Source organism: Hirundo rustica, chromosome 14, assembly GCF_015227805.2.
Source record: "Hirundo rustica isolate bHirRus1 chromosome 14, bHirRus1.pri.v3, whole genome shotgun sequence".
Taxonomy (NCBI): domain Eukaryota; kingdom Metazoa; phylum Chordata; class Aves; order Passeriformes; family Hirundinidae; genus Hirundo; species Hirundo rustica.
The window spans coordinates 7735267-7759816 of NC_053463.1; positions in this window are offsets into that span (position 1 = coordinate 7735267).

The window sequence follows — 24550 nt, forward strand, 5'->3', positions numbered from 1 at the left end:
AATTTGCAGAACTTTGAGCTTTTAGCAGCTTGTTATTTATGGTAAATAGCTGGGTTGAAACAAACTGTGTGTCTCCTTGGCCCTATTTTGGACTAAAAAGAAGCAAATTTATCCAAGACAAAATGAATGCTGCTGATCTTGGCTGCCCCAGCTCTGTGTTGTAGGGTTGCTCTGGGGTGGTTTTACAGCTGTTTTTTGAAATTTTGACTTGTGACGTGTCCGGGTGTCTGGTTTAATGTGATACAGCAGGTAGTGGAGGTTGATCTGGGTGACTGTGGAAGTGATGGGAGAGTCAAGGCACAGGACACAGGTGCACCCTGCATCAGGATCAGCCCTTGTGTGAGGGGCTCGAGGCCTGGGAAGGGCATGGGGGATGAGTTTGTTTCTTCTTCCCAAACCCTGCCCTGTGCAGGCTGAGCTCATACCGAGCTGGGTAGTTTGGGAGGTGAGGGCTGGCATAAAGCATCCAGGTTTAGCTCAGTGCAGCGTGGTGGGGCTGCACTCTGGATTTGCTTCTGTGTGCATGAGTGGTGTCTTTCGTCTAAATAAAAATGCCTGAGTAATTCAACATGTCTATTTTTCATTTGTAAGGCAGTGTTGGCTCTCTAAAATCTTTCCCTCTACACCTTCTGTCATTTCAGAGCAGGGAAGGCAGCACATGCACTGCTTTGCCTTTTCTTTAGAGCGTGTGAGGAAGGCAGAAGGAGACAGTAAGATCATCACTACCTGTGGTGTGAACTTCTTGGTAGAAGTTCCTTCCTTCCTAAGTTCCTTCATGGTAGTTTTGTGTAAGTGAGCAATAATTCCTCACAGAGACCTGTCTGTAGCAGGATAAGAGGATGTGTAAGAAAATGAGACAAACCAGACCCTGACCTGCATCTTTTTATCTGGCTGCTGTCAACTCAACTGATCTTGATTGTCGACTTCTGCGTTCCTGAAGTTTACTTGTTTATCTGAGCAGAGGCCAAATCAAACAGCCACAAAATGTGCCTTTAATCTGCAGTGATAAAGAATACCTTGGAGAGGAAATTACATTGTAATGTTGGGAGAAGGGGAATAACTGGAGAGAAGTGCATGTGAAAGCATTGGTCTGCTTTCCTTAGAAGCAGTTTTTTCCCACCACATTTTTCTCAAAAAAGAAGAAAAATGAGGGAGGGAAGGGGAGCTGTGGGGAATGACTGGTTCCTGCCTGCTGTTTCAGAAGGAAATTGCAAAATATTAATTACAAAGATAAAATTTGAGGAGGAATTAAGGATTGTTATTTTAAGACACTAGTTTCTTTCCTAAATGCTTTGATGACTTTGTTGTGATACTGTCTTTCTTTAATAAGAATCTTTAACTTCGTCTTTACTTAATGTAATATGTGTTAATTATCCTAATATTCTCTGTTCTTCTCCATATTTCAAAATCTTGGCTGGGAGTGAGTTATTTTGAGTTTTTCTGGCCTGCTTGTCTCTCTGGATTTAGCCCTGATTGTCAGGCCTTTAAGGAAGGGATCGTATTTCATTATGTGTGGACCATCTAGCCCAGAGGTTTTCCCTTCTCCCAGTTGGAATTACAGATGCCCATATGTTCAGAAGTATTCTGCTTTTTAAATAAAAATAATTGTGAATAAGTTTTGCCATGACTGTTTCCCCTCCTTCAACCAATGGATTTTCTAAAACCTGTTTTGTGTTCTCTTATTTTCTGGTGCTCATAACTCTGACTTAACGTCACTTAAAATTTTTCAAGGAGAACTGCCTTTGGGTTTTGACAGTGCTTGGAAAACTTTAGTCCTTTGCAAAATTTGTTTAATAAAGCTATTTTCAATTGGAATGATTAAATCAGAAATGCCATCTAGTCCTAATGCTCTCTGCTGTAACCTGTGCCTGCACACATGTAATACCTCGTGCCTTTACCATAACCTCCTGCCTTACTTAGTGGCTTATCTCTGTGTGAAATTCCTGCTTAAATATTTTCAGTGAACAAGTTTAAATAAACTGATGGATAATTGCTTTCCCTCATTCCTGACAGATTTTGGCACTTCTAGACTTTGCAGTGTTTTTATGAGGCATTTTAGCCTCATGCTTTAAATTGGTAACCTGAGAAGAGAGGTGTATACTTCATTTAAGTGAAATCAGAGCATTTTAATTAAGCCATTTCTTCGGCTGTGATGGGGACTGACAGAGATGCAGAGCACAGCCAGCCATTGGTAAAGCCAATTATGCAGATCTTTGTTTTACCAGTCTCTTCCTGCACCGTACATCAACCCAGCGCTGGGGCTTGGTAGTGTATCCCCAAATCCTGGCTTGTTTCTGGTTTTAGTTTCAGAAAACTTCTCAGTGTTTTTGGTTTGTACAAACTACTTGACGTGTTAATCTGGTCTTTCAGGTTCATATGCAGCCTAGAAGTCTGAGGAAAGTAGTGGTTCCCTCAAAAAACTCCTCATATTATGTTACCAAATGCTGTGAACCAAAGCTGGTCTTGGAAACAGACCATAAAACACAGCTCTGGTGGCTCTAATCCCTGGTTTAGGCTGGGGTAGAAACTGGTTTCCTGTGGTGTACTGGACAGTGCTTTCACTGGGGAGCTTATTTGATGGCTAAGAAGATAATTTGGTATTTCAAACCTGTTCATCTGACTTTGGTTGATATTTCATGCTCCCTGGGAGTTCAGCACATGGAGCCAGAGCTGTATCACAGCCCCAGGCTTCTGTGGGGGTCTGAGAGGAAAATGTTATCCCTCCCCTTTTTGCTTTTGAGTAATAAATTCCCATAGTGACTTATGTATTTCATCTCCTCTGACTCCTCAAACAGAATGAGTTACATGTTTAGTGGTATTTTGTAGCCAGGAAAGGGAAGGAGACACACGGATTCCCTAATTTGTTGCCTTTGGTGTATTTCTGTTGAGTTCTTGGAGCATTGGAAATGAACATGCAGTTGTCCTCTTTAATCTATATCTTGTGACACATTGCAGATTAAATACCATAACTCAGAGTTTAATGTTGCCTGAACATGACAGTTTCAGCCATAAGAAATCAATCATCTTGCAATGCAGCCTTGCAACACATAAAATGCCCCAGCAATTACATTCACATGCATTGCTTGGACTCACATACTTAAAAAAGTTGCTATTTCTGTACCCTGTTGGAAATGGAGACATCAGAAAGGAGGAACTGGTTGCACCAGTACTTTGTGTTAACACAGAAAATGTATTAATACTTGATTAAGAGCAAAGTCCCTCATGCCTGGCCTCGAGACGTGTGTTTGATCAGTATACGTTCATTTATTGACACTGAAGCTGGGAGTGACTCATGTAACTAAATCTGAAGAATTGTACAAGAAAGCTCTTTTCATGAAAATAGTGAAAAGTCCTGCCAAATTAACATGATTAGTAAGGGTAAAAAATTAAATTTAAGGCACTTGGACTCTGAATGGACTGTCCACACTGGACTTTTTTCTTCTTAATCCAGAGTTGAGAGTTGTCTTTAAACAAACAGGGAAATAGAAAAAAAATTTCTTCATGCACAAGAGTAGTTGAAGATTGAAGACAAAGCCATGTAAAAAGAAAGTTCTCTCAGTGCTGTAGCTCTCTCTTTTTTTTTTTTTAATCAGTAAAAAAACCACAAGTGGATACTGTTCTCTGAACTCACACTGTCACTGAGGATTCCATGATGTCTTCAGAGGGAGGGCTGCAATAAAAACCTGTGGCTGGGCTCTCATTTTACATACAGAGAAAGAGAGGAACCACATCTACAACTTGGAAAAAAGAAATACAGAAAAGCTTTTTGTGTTCTAGTTCATGGATAAGTACAGGACTGAGTTTAATACTTTAAGATCTGTTTGGATTCACGTCTTTTGCCTTGTTGATTTAAAAAGCAATTTTAAAGTGTGTGGGTTCAGATGGTGTTATTGCTGCTGTGCTTTCCTAAAGAAATTTCTTTTGTTGAGGCACTTAAAATTTAATAGTTTGATCATTAGAGATCAAACTGTTTCTAAAATCCTTTGAATATTTGAGCACGCAAAATTTTTTGAATTAGACAGTTGTGGTTTTGTCCAGATCTGAAATGGCAGTTTACAACTTGATAAGTGCAAGTGCTGCAGAGCTGAAGTCTTTGCGTCCCCAACAGTTTTTTTTTCCTGCCAAAGTCACTTTGGCCCAACCTTTTTTTTTGGGAATTAGTCATTGTGTCCTTCTGTTTTTAATCAACCTAATTGGTAAAAAAAAAAAAAAAAAAAAAAGAAAATTAAAGAGAAGCTGAGATTTTTACCATTCATTCTGCTGATCACAATTGTGGTGTATGGTTTGACGTGGGTACTCAGCTGTTGTTGCTGCTTGTCCCTGCAGTAGTTCTTCTAATGTTAAGAAAGAGGGATTTTTATTTGATTGTGAACTCTTTCCAAACCAACCAAAAATGGAATTACACCCCAGTCTCTCTGCCTGGTGGTGATTGGGACTGAATTAGATTGTCATGGCAGGCTGAAACCCTGGCATTTGGCAGAACTTAAAAGGGGGCAAATGTCCCACTCATTGCTGGTGGCAAAGTCTTGGGCTGTATTAAGGACCACGAAACACTTCCCTTACTTAACTGGATACTTGCCATTAAAAACATTTTGGTGTAATATGTGCTGAATTCTGACATGTGGGCAGTGGCGCTGGTGCCATCAGTCACAGAGACTCTGGGTTGCTTGGGAGCCACAAGCAGTGGAGTCAGGCTGCATTTACATCTCTTTAATCAGATTGGGTGTTGTAAAATCATTTTGGGCGACCAGAAGAGCTCAGGTTCCCAAGAGGGTCCCTGCGGGGCTCTTTTTGGCCAGCTCAGTCAGCTTAAATATACTGCATTTTGTACTTGTCATTACCAGGACAGACTAATTACTGCATTGGTGGCAGCCAAAGTCTGCTGAAAGAAACAGCAGATGCCAAACCCAGCCTGAGCTGCTGAGCTGAGCGTGGCTCCCTCACCAAAGTGGCTTGGCCAGAAAGGATAAACCCATGTAGCTAAAAACCCTACAGGTCTGTGTTTAGAGACCACATTTGAGGCAGTGAGTGGCCCAACCCTGGAAATATTCAAGGCCTGCTCGGACTGGGCTCTGAACAACTTGATCTAGTGGAAGATGTCCCTGTCCATGGCAGGGGGTTGGACTGGATGACCTTTAAGGGTCCTTTCCAACCCAAACCATTCTGTGATTCCATCTCCATCTCGTGCCTTGGCAACATTGATGAGGGATTTTAATAACGAGACTTCCACAGATGTAATTAACGCTTTGTTTTCTTGGCTTTGTTGAATGAACAATTTCTTATGAGTCATGAGACGCAGGTGATGTTCACAATGTTTGTGTTTGCAGGGCACAGGCTATTATCTTTCCATTGCTTCAGCAGAGGTGCTTATGAAAAACAGACCTTTGAACAGGCAGTTTCCATTCTGCAGAGACCTCCCCTCCACAATCACTGCTGCATTTATGCTGCTGCTTGTACCACCAGTTCTTCACTCAAGTGGCTGAATATCCTGAGTCTGTAGTGATTTTTCTTTGCTGATACCTTGGAGTGGCTACCTAGAACAGAGGCTAGGCAAGGTTAAGAGAATAAAGTGGGTATTTATTAAAGGCCTTCAATAGATACACCTTGGGCAGTCAGGAACTTCCCAGAGGCTACACCCAAGCTGGACGATGATCATGAGTTTTCAGTGTTTCATAATTTTGACCCATTTACATATCAGGCGTTAATCCTCCAGCCACAGCTCCAGGTATTGAAGTCATATTCCCCCAATTCACTCCCCTCCAATTCACTTTTGTTTATACTTTTTGGGACCTGAGGCAGCAGAGTGTCCCCGATCCTCAGGCCCAGAGGAACTGCCCTGTCTGACCAAAATGTGAAGAGTAGCCAGCACCCCATATGGAGTTCAGAGCCATGCACCAATACAGCATGGGATTTGAAAAATATGAAAGCTAAAACCTTAAGACATCATCGCAACCTCAGTGTTTTTGGTGTAGAACAGTCGATGCGATGTTGAATGATCGGTGCTGTGGGTGGCCATAAAGTGCCGTTTCTGTTCTGTCAGAGCAGTGCAATAACACATCCTGTGAAGTATGGGAAGAAGGTGTGAGAAATGCAGCCCTGCCAGCTGTAATGCTGAACGAAAGGCTGGAGTAGTTTTGGATTCAGGATAGTGAATAACTGGCAAGCCATTAGAGCTGATGCTTTTTTGCTGCCAGAAATTCCCCTGGAACATCATGAAATTGCTGAAAAAAATATCAGGGATGAGCAAATTTCCCAGGTGATGTGGGGGAATAGCAAGGAAATTCTTGAACAGAAGGAAGTTGTTGGGAAGGGGTGATTCCACAAAATGTTGTGGGTTTGCGTGTTCAAAGAACATAAAGCAAAGAAAACAAAAAAGCGTGTGGGTTTCATAAATGTTACAATCTCTGCGCAATATGACGTTTTGAGCTATGATAAAGATTTGTGCTGAAATAGCAGATGTAATTTCAAGCAGAGGGATTCCTCTTGCACACAGGAGGTGGCCTTTAGGACACATTGACCTGGAGAGTGGCTGAGCTCTGCAGAGTGAGATGGAGACAGGAGAGCAAATGGCTTCGGGGGAGAATTAATGGCAGTGGTTTACAGCTCACATCTGAGCTCTTAAGCTGAGAGACTGGCTTTCCTTGGAGGATGATGCCTGCTGCTGGCATATCTTTTCAAGCCTGAGGACAAGTCAGAGGGCTGATGAGATATTTGGACTTTTATTGTTATTATTTTTAACTCAGTGTAGGTGGGTGACAGGAGGCAATTGATGTCCCTGGTATCTCTGCCCCTCATGGCACTCTGCTTCTTGGGAGACCAGCTGCATGGCTCAGCATGGCTTCCAGCAGGCTTTGTGTTTGAGAGTAAATTGTCCAAAAATCTAAAGGGTAAATCCAGTAGCACACAGTGTTCTCAAAGGGTGTAACTTACAGTTTCCGAAAAGAGTAGCTCTTACTCTTGGACTACAAGAGTTGTCTTGGAATATGGAGGGCTCATAAAAATCAGGAAAACCTCTGGATTTCCAGGACCATGGAAATGTGTTCCTGATAAAAGCCTGTTTTTTTGCTGCCTGGTATCTGTGTGGAAGCTCCTCTAGTATTTGATATATTCCTAATTATAGCATCCTTCATGGTGGCTTTGCTGTTTTTTAAAAGATGAGAATTAGAACCATTGAAGATAGAATGCAGTGTCTCATTTCCAAATTCACTGGGACAAGTGTGAGGCTACCAGTCTTATGGAGATGTGATTCCCAGTGTCCCTCCTCCACTTTCTACAGGAGAATGAGAAGTGTTATTAAACGACTGAAGAAGTATTTTAATAAAAAGAGTAACTACCACAATTTGTAATATGATGGCTGGGTGCAGCTCATAAGGAGGACATGGACTCACCTTTTTCTTTATGCCTGGCTGTGGTGTGTAGCTGGGTCAGCCCAAGACATTTTCAGACCCTTTTTCAGGTGCCCGTGGCCTTTGGAGAGCTTGGTGCCCTGAGCAGTACAGAGACATGGGGGGGAATGTTTGCTGTTCCCATGTCATGGGAGGACAAAATGTGGTCAGAAAAAGCTTCCCTTGTGCACTTAGAGTGATTGGAAAAATACCTCCTAGTAACAGGAGTCCTAAAATGATCCATCCTTGCCCTTTCCTAAAAGGGTTGGAAAAAAGATAAAAGCAGATGCTGAGCAGCAAGCAAGGAGGATGAAGGTGTGTGTGGGTGTTTGGTGTTTATTGTCTTTCCTTCAGCAGCTGCTGGTTCTTCAGGCTATTTTATTTCCATCTGTGAGACTTGGTTTACTAGTGCTTTTAATTAGGAGATACTTCTAGGCTGAGTTGCCTCTTTTAGTTTACAGGGGTTTCAGAAGTCCATCCAGTTATGTAAACCAAAAATGTCCTTGCTCTCATGAAACGCTGCAGCTTTCCTGGAAGCTGGCAGTTCTCATTGATAAATTTTGTATGGGACATTGAGGTAGTAGGAGCCTCTGGTGTCAGTTTTTACTCTGTGCTTGTTCAAGGTGGGGACAAACCAGATGGCTCAGCAAATGCTGCTCCCCAGCTTTGGGCAGGCGCAGCCCTGGCTGCTTCCAGGCATGTGGTGGTGGTTGGATTGCTGGGTCTCAGTTCTGATCTTGGCTACAGTTGAACAATGCTCTATTTTAAACCACACGTGGTCTCTTAGAGCCTTGTGTGTTCCAGGTCTTTATGAAGAGGAAAGACAAGGAGGAGCATCCTGTTCAGATTTGGTGTGTAAGAATCCTTCCAAGGAAACCATCTCAGAGGCTTCCGCCAGATTCAAGTTTTATCTGTTTATTTTTCTGTAGATGTGTTTACACATGCAAATGCATGTGTACAGATGTATGAGGTCATGCATGAAGGCACCTCAGCCCTGAGTGCAAGGGAGAGCCTCCAGTCTGGGTTCACATTGCAGCAAATTGATGAACAATAAGCTGCTGCCCATGGCAGTGAGCTTGGTGTTGGGGGTCTCTGCATTGACCTCTGCCCAGGTCCCATGACCTGGAAAAGGGCTGTTCTTGGAGAAATCTGCTCCTACATCTATTTAGATGCATCACGAAACCTCTCTGTAACACGTTTCCCCAGGCAACATGAACCAGATCTACTCACACTGCGGATAGTGTTTTTGACCCTGTGCTGGCTCTTGTCCCTCTACCATCTCTTCCCTTTTGTTGGCATGAACTATGAGGGGATTCAACCCCAGTTTGTTCTCTCAATGTGACCACAGTCATCTCTCTTGTGGCTCTGTTCTGGCTCACCCTGCAGTCACGTTGGCAATGGGCCAGCACAGGGTTGGATGAGGCTGGAGCTAGGAGTGAGCAGCAGAGCCTCTTCTAAGGACAGTGCTGGTTAAAACCCCTCTCACAATGGTAGCAGCAGATTAAATAATGTGTTGAAACATCCACAGGGAAGAAACTGAAACTACTGCAAGTCCAAGGACTTGTGCCTGGCGTTAAACATTGTTCCTGATGTTCCTGTACGCATTTTCTTTTTTTTTGTTCACATTTTATTACTGCAGAAATTGTAAATATTTATAACCTACAACTTGGGAAATCATGTTTTCCGGCACAATGTGCAACTTAAAACTGCCTTAAACTGATTGGGATGGGTTTAATCCAAAGCACTGTTACTGGGGTTTTTTTCTCTTCAAGTTTGTGTACATTAGAGTAAAATTCTGGGAAAAACCTCTCTGCACAAGGATGAGAGGCTGCTAGAACTTTACTGGCAACTCACATCTGGTTTTGACCTGGTCTCCTGCCTGTCAAACTGGTGGAAGATCTTCCAATTACTTGTAAATCTTATCTCCATAAATTGCTTTTCTTCTGGTCTTAAAATTTTTGGGTGTATGCCAAATCCAGCTAGGGCAAGCGCAGGACACATCCCACTCCTTTGCCACTGAAGGATGTTGTACAGGTTGAGGTTACAGAAGCTGCAGAGTCAAAGACCTCAGCCCTTTGTGGGGGGACCCTGTGCTGGGTGCCCCCTTTCCTCCCTTCTCTTTTGTGAGGGAAGTGTCCTCGCTTTTCCTTATGGATTTGCCCGCAGAGCAAGAGGGTCAATTCCTTGTTTGATGCTGTGAGAGTCAGGGTGGAACAGGGGCTCTTGCAGCGGGGAGCAGCAGGGATGAAATGGGTGTTCCCCAATTTCTGACAAATCTGAGCCCTTGGCTGTGACCAGGTGGATTTTATGCCCTCCCCCACAGACCATGGAGAGCAGCAGCACTTCTGGGCACTGGCATGCCCAGGTGTGTATTGGTGCCTCCCCATCCAGCCCCTCATTGCAGTGGTTTTCCAATATGAAATGCAGAGTGGTTGCTTGCTGGTGGGAAGCCAGGACTTTGGTGCGGATAACATTAGAGCTGAACACAAACTGGGTTGTATCTTGTGCTGCTGCTGTGCTGCCACCCCATGTTTCTGGCTGGAGGGGGGCACGTCCTTCCTTGCAGATCTGTTCTAGATCATCTGAGCCTTGAGGCTTTTCTGTTTAGTTCTGTTTAGTTCTATTTTTTCCTTCCACACTTATAAAAGGATTGGTCCTTCTTATTCATGTTCTGATGAAAACAAACCAGAAAATTCCCATATGCTAAATACACTTTCAGCCACCTCTGGCTTAGCTAAGGAAGCCTGTGCTTGGGCAAAGTTTTGCAGAGGCCAGCAACTGCTTTGTTTTATAAAATCTGCATTTAAAGGCTACATGTGCCATTTGGTCACCAGCTGACTTAGCTTGAACACCAAAGGCCTCCTTTGACTTCATCAGCTTTCAACTCATGTGTGGCACCTACAGAGACTGACTTAGCAAAGAGAAGTTTTCCAGTAATAATAATTTCATTGTAAGAATAAGGGTATGAGTCACATAGGATTAAACACATGGGGAGAATGTCAGCTTTTCAACTACGTGGTTTATTTGGAAGCTGATGGATGATTTTTCATAACGTGTTCATATTCTTCTGTAGGTGAAAAAAGTGGAAAGCCATTGCCCCTTTGATTAAAACTGCAGGCATCTACTGTATTGAACTTGAAACTAATCCATTTTGATTAAATTGCCTTTCCTTTAACATGTCATGAGAAAAACACGGGTCTTCCAAAGGCATCCAAAATCATACCTGAGATATGAGAAAATATGAAGTTTATATCTGCAAGAGATGAATCACCTGGGCTCACACTTTGTTTTGCCATTTCTTGCTTATATCAAATCAAATTTGCAATTGTCACAAATATTTGCAAAACAAGTTATGATAACGCTGACCCAGGGATAAGAGGGAATCCGCGGTTCCCAGTCCCAGGCTGGAAGAGGCTGTGCCCTTTGAGTGAGTGCTGATTGCTAGTAACAGGAGAGTAATGAAGAAGTGAGGCAGCATCTGCCTGCCCTGTACAGTAGTAGTGGCTGGGGGAGGCGTGAGAGCGCAGGGCTCTGGTTTCTTTTTGCTGAACACTGATACCTGTTGTTCATGTGAACCAATTCCTACCTTCTAGTTGATATTTTTTAATGCCTATTTCTTATGTGTTATTGTCAACTGAGTGACATCAAAGCTGTTCTACCCAGAAAAAACAAGAGAGATAGGGAAGAGCAATTGTTTCAAATTAGGTCTTAATGAGGTGCAGATGTTGAGCTGTGCTTGCTAGAATTTCTTTGAAACTACAGATGGTCTGGTAGTTCAGGGGTAAGAGAGGGGCTGGGAGGTTTTTTGGTTTCATTTTCCCTCCTGTGCCATTTGCATGACATGTTAGATTAGGGCTGAATGTAAATGAAGAGCTAATACCCTCCCTGGGTCTCTGGTCTTGCAAAAGCAGTTGTGTGTGCAATTTTGTTAGTGAAGCAGATTTTGTTAAGCAGCCTGGACTTATACATAATACATCTTTCTCCTTTCCCTTGGTGTTTTGTATTGCTGAGGGTTGGAGGTGAATGATGGAGAACAGAGGGGCTCTGAAATATGCAGAGACAACCCAACTGTCTAGAAGTACTTTGGACCTTTTCTAATCTAAAACATATGATTGTATTTTAACAGAACAGGTGTAAAGGATGTTTAAAATGCATATGGCTCTCTCTGCTCTGTTAAACTTGGTAAAATGTAAAATCTGCCTTCTCCCACTAGTTCTTGCATTTTACTGCTCTCTGGGGTGAATCTCAAATAACTGGGAACCAGATCAAAGGCCCATTTTTAAGACTGTTTATAAATGCTCGTGTTCTCTAGAAGAGATGATTGTGCACATTAGAGGACAGGGTTTGTTCTGAGCAAAATGATACGTGTAAGGCCTGCTTTAAAATACATCATGTTTTGGTGGCTTTTTCTCTCATCCCAAAGGTGCTGAACCTCAGAGCTTGGCTGAACTCAATGGGGTTTTCAGGCTTTTAGCACATTTGGAAGCCACACTCATCCTTGATTATTGAGCTGAGTAGGAAGCCCTGAGGAGTGTTTTGAAGCTGCTTCAACCCTTGGAGAATAGAGGGATGCGGTTGCTGGTCTCCTGCCCTGCTGGGTGCTCCCAGCAGATTTGTGTCCTCTGGTTACACTGCTGAGCCCCAAAGCTGCCATTGCCTGCTGTGAAAGAGAGATGTCACCCCAAAGGAGGGAAGCGTTCAGTGTTTGTGCTGTAACACCTTGTGAGGCCCTGTATCTCCACAGTGAATTTCTCCAGTGTTGTTTGCACGTTTGGCATTAGTCTCCTGCTAATTAATGTGAAACAAAGCCCTTGCAGTCCCTTTGATGTGGTCTTCTGCCTTTCTTCCTCCTCCATGTAATGTTAAGCCTTTTAAATCTAGATAGATAAATGCAGTATCTATGGCTGTAAAAGCACTAACGTAATTAAACATTCAGTAACAGGGCTACACTTTGCTAGTTCAAAATCAGAGCTGGGAAACAACAAGCAATCAGCATCTCTGAGCCTTCTCCCTGTTCAGTAGGGGTCAGGGAAGGCACAATGCGACTCATCTGCTGCCCAGAGCCTCCCTGCAATGCAAAATTAGATTTCTGGTAGTGGGTTAAAGCTGTTGGACCTGGGCTGGCAATGGGTGCAATTGCGTGAACGAAACGGTTGGAGGAAAGAAATGGGATTTTGTGTTGGTGTAGATATTGAGGCACCTAATGTCACCCCACATCGGATGATCAGATTCAGCTCAAAAATTTGAAGACCTCCTTATTCCCAGATAAGGAAGACTTTACTGAGTTTGGCTGGCTCCAAGAGGAACTTTTTGATCCAGTTTGTAGAATCACAGAATAGTTTGGTTTGTAAGGGACCTTAAAAATCATCTCGTTCCACCCCCTCCATGGCCAGGGACACCTTCCACTATCCCAGGTTGCTCCAAGCCCCATCCAATCTGGTCTTGAACTCTTCCAGGAATGGGTCAGCCACAGCTTCTCTGGGCAACCACCAGGCTGGTTGAGGTGCCAGGGACTCACCACCCTCAGAGTAAAGAATTTCTTTCTCATGTCTAATCTAACCCTGCCCTCTCTCAGTGTGAAGCCATTCCCCCTTAGTCCTGTCATTCCACGTTCTTGTCAGAAGTCCTTCTTATTGTACCACTATGTCTGTCCAAAGCTGACTTCAGGGAAATACAAGTCCAGGCAATCAAATGTACTCTTTTTTTTTTTTTTTTTTTTTTTTTTTTTTTTTTAATTTGTCTTTAGCTGGAGCTAGTAACTTTTCAGTAGATAAAGCTCCCGTGAGCCACAGGCTTGCACAGCTCCTCTTTTGTGAGAAGGCAGTAGGGAATATCTGATCTCTGAAAAAGTGATGTCATCTTCAAACCAAGGTCATTGTGTCCTTGGGATGTTGGGTAGGAGTGTGCATTGCCCCAAATCGTGGAGAGAAAGAGTTGTAAGTGAGCACCAGTGGGTGCTCAGGGGTGGAGCTGTGGGGCCGCCCGAGGCACTGGGCACGCCATGCAGATGTCTGCTGGCTGCTTAGTCAAGGTTTGTCTGGATTTCTGGAAAACGTGAGCTCCAGATGCACTGTAGTTTGGAGTGGCCATCTGTTGACCAGCTAGCCAGTAGTTATTAAGCATTTCATATTTATCATCTCTTTTCCTTTGTGAGATTTTTATGTAGGTTTATGTGATTGTGAAGGAGCAGCATGGTTGTAATCTCAGTTCTGGATAACATATGCTGAACACTCCCAGATTACAGATTAGATTTATTTTTTTTAAGGCCAGAAAGAATTATTAGGGTTGTTAAATCTGTGTTTGATACCTCCCAGTGCAGGATTTCTTCCAGAAACCAGATTAAAACCTCTCATTTTGGAGAGGTATCTAATCTCCTCTGTAAGACTCCAAGCAGTGGCAAGTCATCCATCACAGACTGAAATAGTCAAGCAGCGATGGGCAGGCAGCAGGGACTTCAGATTTGGGTTTGGAGCAGCACCCAGGCTTCACATTCTTGCTCAGAGCTTATCTGGCAAACCCAGACCTCTGGAGCCTGTGGATTCAGTGTGGGAGCTGAAGTGAACAGACTTCTTCCTTGCATGGCTGCACAGAAGCTGCTTTGTCATTTTCTCTGTGTATTTGAGTACAGAATAGAACAATATACTTGGATTTTGGGAAGGAGTTAGTGTAGGTGCTGATGCTTTACACTGCATGTCAAAACTCTGATCCATCTTCCATGTGCATATCCCAAGTAATGGTGAAAACATGACCAGGAACAAAATGTGCCTGGAAGCGTCTCTTTGTCCTTTCCTTTGGATTTGATCTATGCCAGAGGTGTGTAGGTTTAAATTTTCCCTCTTTTTCCATTAATCCATTTGTTACTCTTGAGGAGTTGTGACAAAGAAGCAGCTTGTACTGAACCGAGTGTACAAGTGTCCCAGCTCGTGTCAGCAGCTGCTTTTGAATCTCCTGAGTGAGAAGCTGCAGTGCTGGAACAACGTGCCACCACCTGAGAGTGTCACGGTGCCTATAGGAGAGTGGTTTGATAAAGTAGGGAAAGAGATCTAAAATGGGAAGAGTGAATAAATTCAGCAAGCTTGACTTAATGCTTTTCATTGAAAGTTCGATTTAACCATGGAGAAATCAAGCAGTTCAAAGGGGAAAGGCTGCATTGTTCATGGACAAATAAACTGCATCTCTGCTGTCTGTTTTTTTTTAAAAATATGAGGTATCTTATAGGGATTTGAAAGATACCTGATTGCAAATGGTAAACTTCAGCCTTAAGTGGCTATCATTTGAGGACAAGGAGGGCTTAGATGGTCCGGAGCTGTATTTGAAATGTGGGACTATTGACAGACAGATTATATAGACAGTGCAGTGATGGAAGTCACAATGTCTACTGACAAGGCCGGGCAAGATTCGAAAAATCAGGTGCTGGTGAAATACAATGATTATGTAGACATTAACTGTTAATGAAGTGTTTTCTAATTGGTGAAAAGCTGAGGAAAGAGGTCTAGTGACACATGAATCCTTCTTTGCACAAAGAACTTTTCTTCATAGGAATTTCTATCATTAGGAGCTGACTTTGGGTTGAGTTTCCCTTTTGTATAAAGTTCTCTGAACCTTTTGTGACTACTAATGATTTCTTCTTTCTTTTTTTTGGCTTTACTATTGTTTCAAATAAATATTTGCTGCAGTGGCCTGACAGCAGACCCATGTCTCATTCTCTTGTTTAGGTTTCTGCTTGCTTTGTTCCAGGCATTGGCATGCTGGCACGGAAAATGGTCAAATTTTCAAAAATGCTAAAATCCTGACTATCTCGTATTGTAGCAAGAGAAACATTCAAGTCACGAGTGGCTGCTTCGTTCCCTTGCCATCCTGGGAATAGAGGGAGTCTTGGCTCCGAAAGGATGTCCTGAGATGCAGGTCAGCGCGGGGCTTTGGGGAGGTCAGCCCAGATGGTGCAGTGGTGGCGTGAGCCTGGACAGCTCATTGTGAAAGAGCCTCGTGGCTGTGGGGCCCTGTCTGAGCCTCACAGACTGCAGGGCCCAGCTGGGACGGCCTCATTGTTGTGTTTGCTTTCAAATCCACTTGGGAAGGGTTGTGTTGGCTGCCCACAGACATTCCTGGAGCAGGAGTGCCAGCCGGACCCGCAGTGGTTTTCTCTCCATCACTGCTCTGCTCTGGTCTGAGAAGGAGCTTTGGGAGCACCAAGGTGTGTTTGGTTCAGTCCTGGAGACTGAGCTTGTGCATAGCCAGGATTCAGAGCTACACACAGAGGGAAGATGTGCTCTTGTCAGAACACAGCAAGTAAGGGGTTCTGCACAGCAGAGGGCTTTCTTTAAAGGTCAGTGTGGATGGCATGGATTTCTCTGGTGGTGTCACTGGTGGAGTGGCAGCAAACTCAGTAAAACTTGGAGAAGCCACACACAAGGTAAAGATCTCACTCAGCGTTATCAGCTCTAGTGGATTGACAGACTTGTCCTGGCTGACCCTGATCTCTTAAGGAGCTAATCACGAAATCAATTGCAGAGTGAAAACAAGCAGTTAACTTGGAAAGGATGAGACAAGAGTCCCATCAAAGTCCCACAGGGTGTCAGAACTGGAAGTGCCTGGTTTCATGTCAGCACCAGCCAGGCACTGTTTCTTGGCCTGTTGCTGGTTATTAAGCTGACTGGTTGGCAGCCTGGGGCTTTCATGACACCCCAGAATTCTTTCTAGCAATTCAGATAATTAACATTTTATTGCAAAATAAACAAACAAACCCCTAAACCATAGTGGCAAGAGTTTTAAGGATTTTCTCTTTTTTAGGTTTTTTGTAAGGCTTACACGCTAGAAACTAATCAGCTTGGAGCTTTACCTTTGTTTTGCACACTGAATATGACCTATTGGCATTTTCTTCTGAAACTCTGCAACTCCAATCTGTGGTGAGGATGAGCTGTAAGTTTTGCATGAGAGAAATGCCTTGTCTAAGATAATTCAGTGACCAGGAGATTTATATGGTGCTTAATGCATCTGTGTCCGCAGTGGGTTGGGAATTGTCAGGGGTCTGTCTCTGCTGCTGGAAGAGGTTCCCTGCCCCCAAGGATGGCACTGTCCATGCATGTAGCACCATGCAGTTGTTCCCTGGGACTCCTTGTTGTCCTTGTCCATCGTGGTCCCTTCCCATGTCACAGCTCTCTGTTCCTGTAGTGCTGGAGGAAGCCACCCCTCTGCTCCCCAGCCCTCTCTGCCCCTGGGGTGCAGGCCTGTGGTCACCAGCCCTTTTCTCCCTTGGGCTCAGCCCTGCTTTGAAGGCTCACCAGCATGGGTCAAGTCAGCATTCCTCATGGGGAATTTGGGCAGGTTGGGTGCTGCAGGGCAGAGAAGCAGCAACAAGCAATTATTGTCCTAGTTTTTATCTCCTTGCCAAGGATGGGAAAATTGTTTCCTTTTGCCTTCAAGTAAAGATTCCTGTCTCTTCTTCAGCTAGGGTGAGTTTGGCGGTTGTGTGGCATTTCCTGTCCTTGCCTGTGTTTTGGGTTAAAGGATAGAAACTGTTATGATTTTGATGTGACCTAGAGAAAAACGTTCTGATCTGTGGTGGGTATGTGAGTATTCTGCTGCAAAGGAAGCTCTTTACAGCCTTTTGTGTTCACTGCCCATCTTCATCTGGGGGAGGCTGGTGGTTTAGGGCACATATATGAAATTGGATGTTCAGGCTCCATCTCTCAAAGGGAATAATTAAGCTTAACCATGTTGCCCCAGCAGCTCCGTTCCATAAGTCAGTAACAGCTCTGGATAAAGTGATATTCTGATCACGACTTGCATTTCATGGTGTTGCAGTGCTAAGGAAATGTGTTTTATATGTCTTTTCCTGGAGGTAATGTTTAAAGGAATAGGAAAAAAAATCTAATTTTTCTATGGAAGAGAAGGCAAGGAAATGATGGAATGGGTGGTATGTTCTCAGTGCCTGCTATTTAACTGGAGAACATTGATCAGGTTTGTCTTTTCTGCTGTCCTGTGACACTTTCCCTCCATTCTCCTGGTACTCCCATCTTTGCACCAGTGCCTGGAGAGTGCCAGTCATGGCTGTGACTGATTTCCCAAGCTCAGTCTGGGCTTCTCACAACAGTAATTGATGGGTGATCTCTCTCTGTCCTTACCTCAACCCAGAGCCTTTAGCTGCATCTTGTCCAGCTGAGGAGGGGAGAAATGGGGCAGCTTTGGTGAGCACCCACAGACCAGCCAGGGTCAGCCCACCACACTGAGACATAATGCACAAGGCTTGCAGGACAGAATTCATATTTATCTTCTGTTAAATGAGAATTTGTATACTTGTATTTGAATTTTAAGTTGTCAAAGAAGGGCTTTGATTTTCAGCCGTGGAATTGGTAATTACAGAATCTTAAATTCTTGGGCTTTCACCATAGTTCAAGTGTAGCTTTGAAGTGTTTTCAAGTTGTTCAGCTGCTGTTGCATTCAGGTCCTCCTTTTCCCAGCCTTGGCCATGAGAATGGGAATCTTCTCTGGTGGAAAGTAAGATTTTTATGCAATGCCCTACTTCCAGGAACTCCTGTCTGCAGGGAAAATGCCTGCTCTAGAATAAGCCTTTGAAAAGCAACAGCAATTGCTAATGTTGATAAAACTAAAACACTGTTAGTGTTCGACTGGGACTGCACAGCTTCTCGTTAGTGGTGACGCCTTTGAGTTGGTCTCCTGGTGCTGCCAGTGCCGAGCAGACAAGGCACCGGTGGTGGTGGTGTGGCACCACATGGGACAAGCACAAGGGATGGCTTTCCCCATGCTTTGTACTCATGGAAAAAACCATAAAACCCCTTTACAGCTTGCTTTGACAGTGTTTAAAGAACTGGGGCTGGGGTGCTTTGTAGCACCGCAAATACCAGAGATAATGGGGATGTGTGTTTGCCTTCCTTAACGGTAGCTGTGCTTGTGCCTTTCCAGGACAGCAGGAATCCCTGTAAAGCTGCCTCGTGTGCTTGTGGGGCTTCACTTGCAGTGGTACACGGCAGCTGGAAGGGAGGGGTTTTGCATGGTCTTCTAATGGACAGGAGGGGGAAAAATTGTGCACAGCCAACCCATACACTTTTCAGTGGGGAGAGGGAGTGGGACAAGGGTTTTACACGTTGCTACACAGCCTTTGTTAGTGCATGGCTGGTACTGCCTCTGGGAGTTCTGTTGTTTCCCTGTTAAAGTTTTGCACAAGAATTGACAGGGACCAGCTCAAAGACCCTCAGCATTTTTTCTTTTTTCTTTTTTTTTTTTTTTTTTTCCCCTCTATGAAGCTGCTTCCTAGGCATCCTGAGCCATGTGCTGGGTGTTCCCAGGGAGCATGGAGAGGGAGGCCCAGCTTTGGGAATCTTATTTATTTTTCCCCTGTCCTGCTGCTTTCTCAAGCCAGCTATCTCTGAAGTCAGGGCAGGAAATGAAAGGGCTGAGAGGTCAGGGGTGCCTGGGGAGTGCTAAGGACCTGCCTGCTGAAAGCCTGCAGTGACTCTCCAGGCTTGGACACAAAAGCAGGAGGCTGCATATGCTAAGAAGCATTTCTAGCTTGATTCATTAATAGTCAAGCAAAAAAAATTAATGTCCAGCCCTTCCAAAAAGAAAAATGTAACTTTCTGTGGAGCTGGGCGCCATATTTGGAGGGCAGAGCTGTGTTTTGGGTAGGAGCAGTGCAGGAAATTTCATGTGATGCCTTTAAAGGTCTATAGGGATTACCTTTGGAGCTGGGTCCTGGTTGCTGTCCTTCATTTGCCTGTCAGCTGCCATCAAAAACTGCAAGATGATGTTGAGAACTTGGATCTCAAGCTACAAGTGCCCTCATGTAGTTTCCCGGTGATATTCAGTGTATGAGAAGATATTTTTAAATATTTTCTATATAAATACTCAGGAGCTGGGCAACAGAGCTCACAGCATCTGTAGAGAGGGTTTCTGAGCAGCTTCTCAAAGGATTCCTGGTTCTTCAGGGCATGACTGGAAATGGAAGAGGCCTTACTCAGTCTGAGCCTTGGCTTAAGTTAAAACTTATTTAGATACTGTAATGTGCCAGTGTGTGATACCCTGTCCAAGCTAAAACCAGATAAATGAGGTGGTGGGCAAGGCAAAGGGGAAGGATGTGCAGTGCCAGGGGCTGGGGTGCATGGCTGGGAAGAGGGGATTGAAAACCAGGACAGGCTGGTTTTCCATGGCACCCTGCTCCTGGCTGGCCCCATCCAAGTGCCCATCTGCATCCTGCTGTGCTGCACACAGAATTTGCAGCCACGAGTTCCAGGTGTTTGTCCTCTCCATGTGTGCCCAACCCCTTCTGGGCTGGCAAGAGAGCCTTGTCAGGCTGGACTCCTCTGCCTCTTTAGAAGACTGGTGTTATTTGGCTGTTTGACATCTGCCCACGTTCAGTTTAGGGGTGCACTGAGAAGTGATGAGCTCCTGGCACAGCCAGAGGTGGCCTTGCTGATGTGCTGCAGCTGTTTTGCCCCAGGAGGGAGCTGAGGCTGCCCAATCATCATCCCCACCTTGCAGGGATGCAAGTTTAACAAAATGCTCTGAACGATGGTCCTCAAGGTTTTTGCTTTTTTTTTTTTTTTGCAGTGTAAATATTTGCAAATAGTAATTGTTTATTTTGCACCCCTGCTCCCAAGCTGTGGTGGGTGCACTCGCCCTGTGGGTGCTGACACATTGGAGCTTGGAGAGTTTTGCCTTACAAGGATGTTTTCCCAAGTGATACTGAAGCTTTTTTGCTGTATACTTAGAGATCTTGTGAGAACTCCAGCGAACTACCAGGAAAAAAAAAAATTGGAAATTAATATTTTCATTTTTTGCATTGTCTTGCAATAGTTTGAAATAATAGAGAAGTGGGCTTTTCAATTAGGATTTTGTTTAGTTCCCCTTTATGAGTAATAAATTCGATATCTGCTGTGCAGGTTTCTCTCCTGGATTGAATTACTTAACTTAGTTCCACATTTTTTTTTTTTTTTTCCTGAAATATATCATGCTTCTTTATTTTACAAGAAGTTTTTTCCTTTATTTTTCCTTCTGTTATTACTTTTGTATTGTGTGACAAAAAAAAAAAGAAAGCTGTGTATAGTGTGCTTTTTTGGGTACTGCTAATGAACAGACATTCGTAAACCATTAGCTTAAGAATTAGTAAGAACAGAAAAGAACAGTTTTGGCAATTCTGTCAAATTAGACATTTGCTTTATCTTAGTAGAAGACTTTCCAAGTCATAAGCAGATCAGCCGCCAAACTGCCCTTGACTTTTCTGCCTAACACAGCATCCTCTTAATGGAATGCACCTACCGGACCTTCTGTGTTTATGTAGATACAATTATAATTGTATGGGATTTTTATTATTTAATTATGATGTTCCAAAGGAGTGGTTAGTAATCACTGGTATTCCTCCAATATCCCTGAAGGTGAGCTTTCCTGGGGCTTTGTACTGAATGCTTTTTGAAGAAGGGTCTGTGTAAAGTACAGTCTTAAAAGAGGTGGGGTTTTTTTCCTGTTGATTTCTTAACCTCATGTGGGATTCTGTGTTACAACGGATTGTCAGCAATTGTAAAAGCTTATTTCTACTTGTATTTAGAAAGAAATTTATGGGAAGTTTTCAGATGCAGAGTTCTAAAATCATCTCATAGAGCAAGCATACATTTAGCATTACCTCAGTTTGTGTTGCAACTCCTTAGGAAAACAAATGATCTTTGTCAGAAATAACACAGAGCTGGTGCCAGTGCTTCTATTGCTCAATTCCCACATTTATTTCAAACAAGCACCTTCATGCTTGGGAGCAGCAGCATTTAGGCATCTGCAAAACCATCTGATCGTTCCCATCCTGAGTCCCACTCATAAATCTCTCAAGGTTTTTAAAAAATAAAGGAAAAGGCCTGGCTGGTAGGACACCCTTACCACATCAGTCATTAGGAAGTTTTGTACTTCTGTCTTGGTTTGGTTGGGCTGTTGTTTTACGAATTTGGAGCTTTTTGGGTGAGGGGTTACCTTTGGCACTGTGTTTGTGCAGTACTTGCCATAGTTTTGTGTGTGACTGAGGAGGGTAACACAGGAGTACTGAAAAATACAAATGCCTGTAATAAGGATGGAATTTGCATGTCTATATTGCCAGGGCTCTAAGGTGCCAGCTTTCCAAAGAGTTATGGATTTCCCTTATGGATGGTACTGGCGTGCTCACTTCCCAAAGCTGTTGAATTTCTTTTCTTCTCTGAAAACACTTTGTTCTGGAGGAACCACCAATGGAGACCAGCACTTCTCTCCTCCCTGTTTGTTTCTGGGTTTTCAGGATGCCTAACACAGAGTCAGGGGTTGAGCTGGAGAGAAAGCCATTGGCACAGCTGCTGTGGCTGTTGCTGCTGCTCTGTGCAGACCCCCCTGCTGCTGGAGCCACTCTCTCCTGGGGACACTCATGGCTGAGGAGTGAGCTGTCATTCCTCAAGGGTCAGAGAGGAAACAGTTTGTCTTCTCTGAGTCCAGTGATACTTCCTTTTCATTAATGCATCTCCTGGTGCTGAACATCAGAATGAGTTTTTCAGAATGAAATGAGCGGTCATGACTGTTCTTTGCTTTAGAAGGTATTTTAAGTGTTTGTAATATAATCTGTGGTTCGTGGTCTTAGCAGTAGTTTTCCAGAGTAGCAAAGAGTCAATGGAGGGGTCAATTACACATGCATGGAGAGGAGGAGCTGGGAGAATAAACACAGGAGAAAAATATTGTGTGCTGCAATAAAAATAAGCAAAGTTCCTCTCCTGGTCTCTTGAACTCTGTGCTGGGTTTGATGGGCAGCATGAGGTTTGCAGCTGTCATTCTCCAGCCTCTTCATTGGGACAGCTTCATAACCTGGGAGGTCTTTAAATACAAGCAGCACATCAAAAGCAAGAGGAGGAATTCAGGCTCTTGGCTTGGCTCGGCTCTGCCCATTAGGTTATGGTACTTTTTTAAACCCACTTTTTTTTTTTTTTTTTTGGAAGCATGTGAGGCAACTGTGTGCTGCTAGCACCACAACAGTTTCTGTGGTTTGCAGATGTAAATGCAGTGCTAACAACACTAACTAAAAGGCTCTGGCTGTGATTTATGGCTGGTACATATGGCAGTGAAACAATATCCCCCCGTGAGCACGCTGGTATGAGCAGGATCCACGAGGAGTCTGCCCGAGGAACAGGTGGTCACGTATTATTTGGGGGCTCCAAATCTCCTGTGCTCTATGTTCTGTGTAGGGTGAAGCTTAATGTTCAGCTGCTGGCTGCATTTGATGGCTCAGCTGGCTTGCATGGGAGAAGTGGCTGGTGCTATGAGGGATTCTGCTTCTGCTGCTGTCCTGGCAGTTTTCCTCTCCATAGTCCAAACGAATTTTATCTCGTGCAGCTTGTCAGTAGTAGCTGTTTGCCCCTGCAGACAAGACAAGAGGGATCAATGACTGCTCTAATAGTTATCCTTAGTTTATGTACAGTCCACTTTTCTAAAAGGCTTCGTGGATTTTATTACCAATGTGCAGCAGCAGCTTTTTGACTAGTACCATCAAACACCAAAATGTTTCTATTCTGCAGCGAACTTCAAAGGGGGAGAAGCAGAACAAAGCTAGGAAGAAGATAAAAACAAACTTGCCAACTATCCAGGATGCTGTAAAGCCTTTATTGATTCTGCTTGGGAAGATCTTCATAATTCTACCAGACCTGGACTCAAAGTAATAAAAACTTTAAAGGAATCTGTCCAATCATATGTTCTCTCTATCCTTGAATTTCATAAGCAGTGTAAACATGGAATTTTACCAGGCTCTAGTTCCAGGAGGAGGCTCTTATATACACAAATAAGAGAAAGAATATAAGTGCTTTTTCCATTTCCATTTTTCCCCCTTTTGCACGTTGTTTACTATTTAGATTTCATGGACCCGTGTATTTTCCTGATTATTATCCGAAAGGAAACCACAGTAATTAGGGAGGTTTTGGTATATACAACGTCCTATCGTGTCTCTAACAGAGAAAATGATGATGATTTGACTTGGGGTCAAACAATTGTAAACCTCCATCTGACAGCCCTTCCCTTGGAGCTGTGCTCTTCATGGTAGCACTGGAGTAGCGCCCTGGGAGTGGGGAAGATCTCAGCCTTCTCTCCATGATGAATATCACCAGGACATCAGGATAGCGTTAATTATTTCAAGATTTGGGAGTCTGGAAAACTGTTTTGTGGGGATTTTGGGGGGCATGTTTAGTTTGGGGTTTTTTTTAAAGAAAAAAAGTAGAAATGCTTTGAGATGTGTTTATTTACTAAGGATTCTGTTTCCTATTGAGAACATGATCCAACTGTGTGGTTTTAAGTCTTCTGCAAATATTCCTGTGCTAGGTTTTGGAGCAGGAATGTTGTTGCTCTGAAGTGCACTTTCATGTCCACACTGAGAAATGAGGTGGTCTGTGGACTTGCATAGAAAGTGAGCTGCTTTTAGATCTTGTGATGATAAACTGAAAAACGGAGGTTAGAGAACACTCTATGGTATAAACCACTGTAATCCTGCATTGTGAAGGGGAGAAGTGGTGTGGTGTGAGTGAAAGATGAGTGTGCTTTTCTTGGAAATAAGAAAGAGACTCAGACTTCTTGGAGAATTAATTGGTTGGACATAATCCAGTTCTGGACTCAGAAGAAAGAGAGATGTGCCATCAACTTGCTGAATTCTCATGATGTTTGTGCATCCAGAGTTAACTTCTGTGTGGACAATTTTTAATATCCCTAATAACAATCTCACGTGGTTTTTGTTAAGTGTCTCTCAGAAATCCATGAGTCTGGTCAATCTTGGCCCTTCCTTTGTCTCTTCCTAACCAGCCTTCCTCAAACTCCTTAAGATACAGCTGTCAAAGTAACTTGAAAGGTGTGGTGGGATGTTTGACTAAGCAGTTTCTCTAAAACCAGGACAAGCCTTCAGGACACATCTGTTCAGAGCTCTCCAGGGAGCTTTCGTTGAAGTTAAAGCTGAACATGTGTTGTGAAGAGCTTGGGTGTGGTTGGGTTGGGGTTTTGCTCCACTATGTGGGGTTTTTGGGGAGTTGTTTTCTAATGACAAGATACATGTGGTGTGTCCATGTTGTAATTACCCAACAGCTGCTGAGTGCCAGGCGATAAAATGACAGACAAAATATGGTGCAGATAAATAAAATAGTCTTGTGTGTGGGAGATGGATGAGTAATGATTGG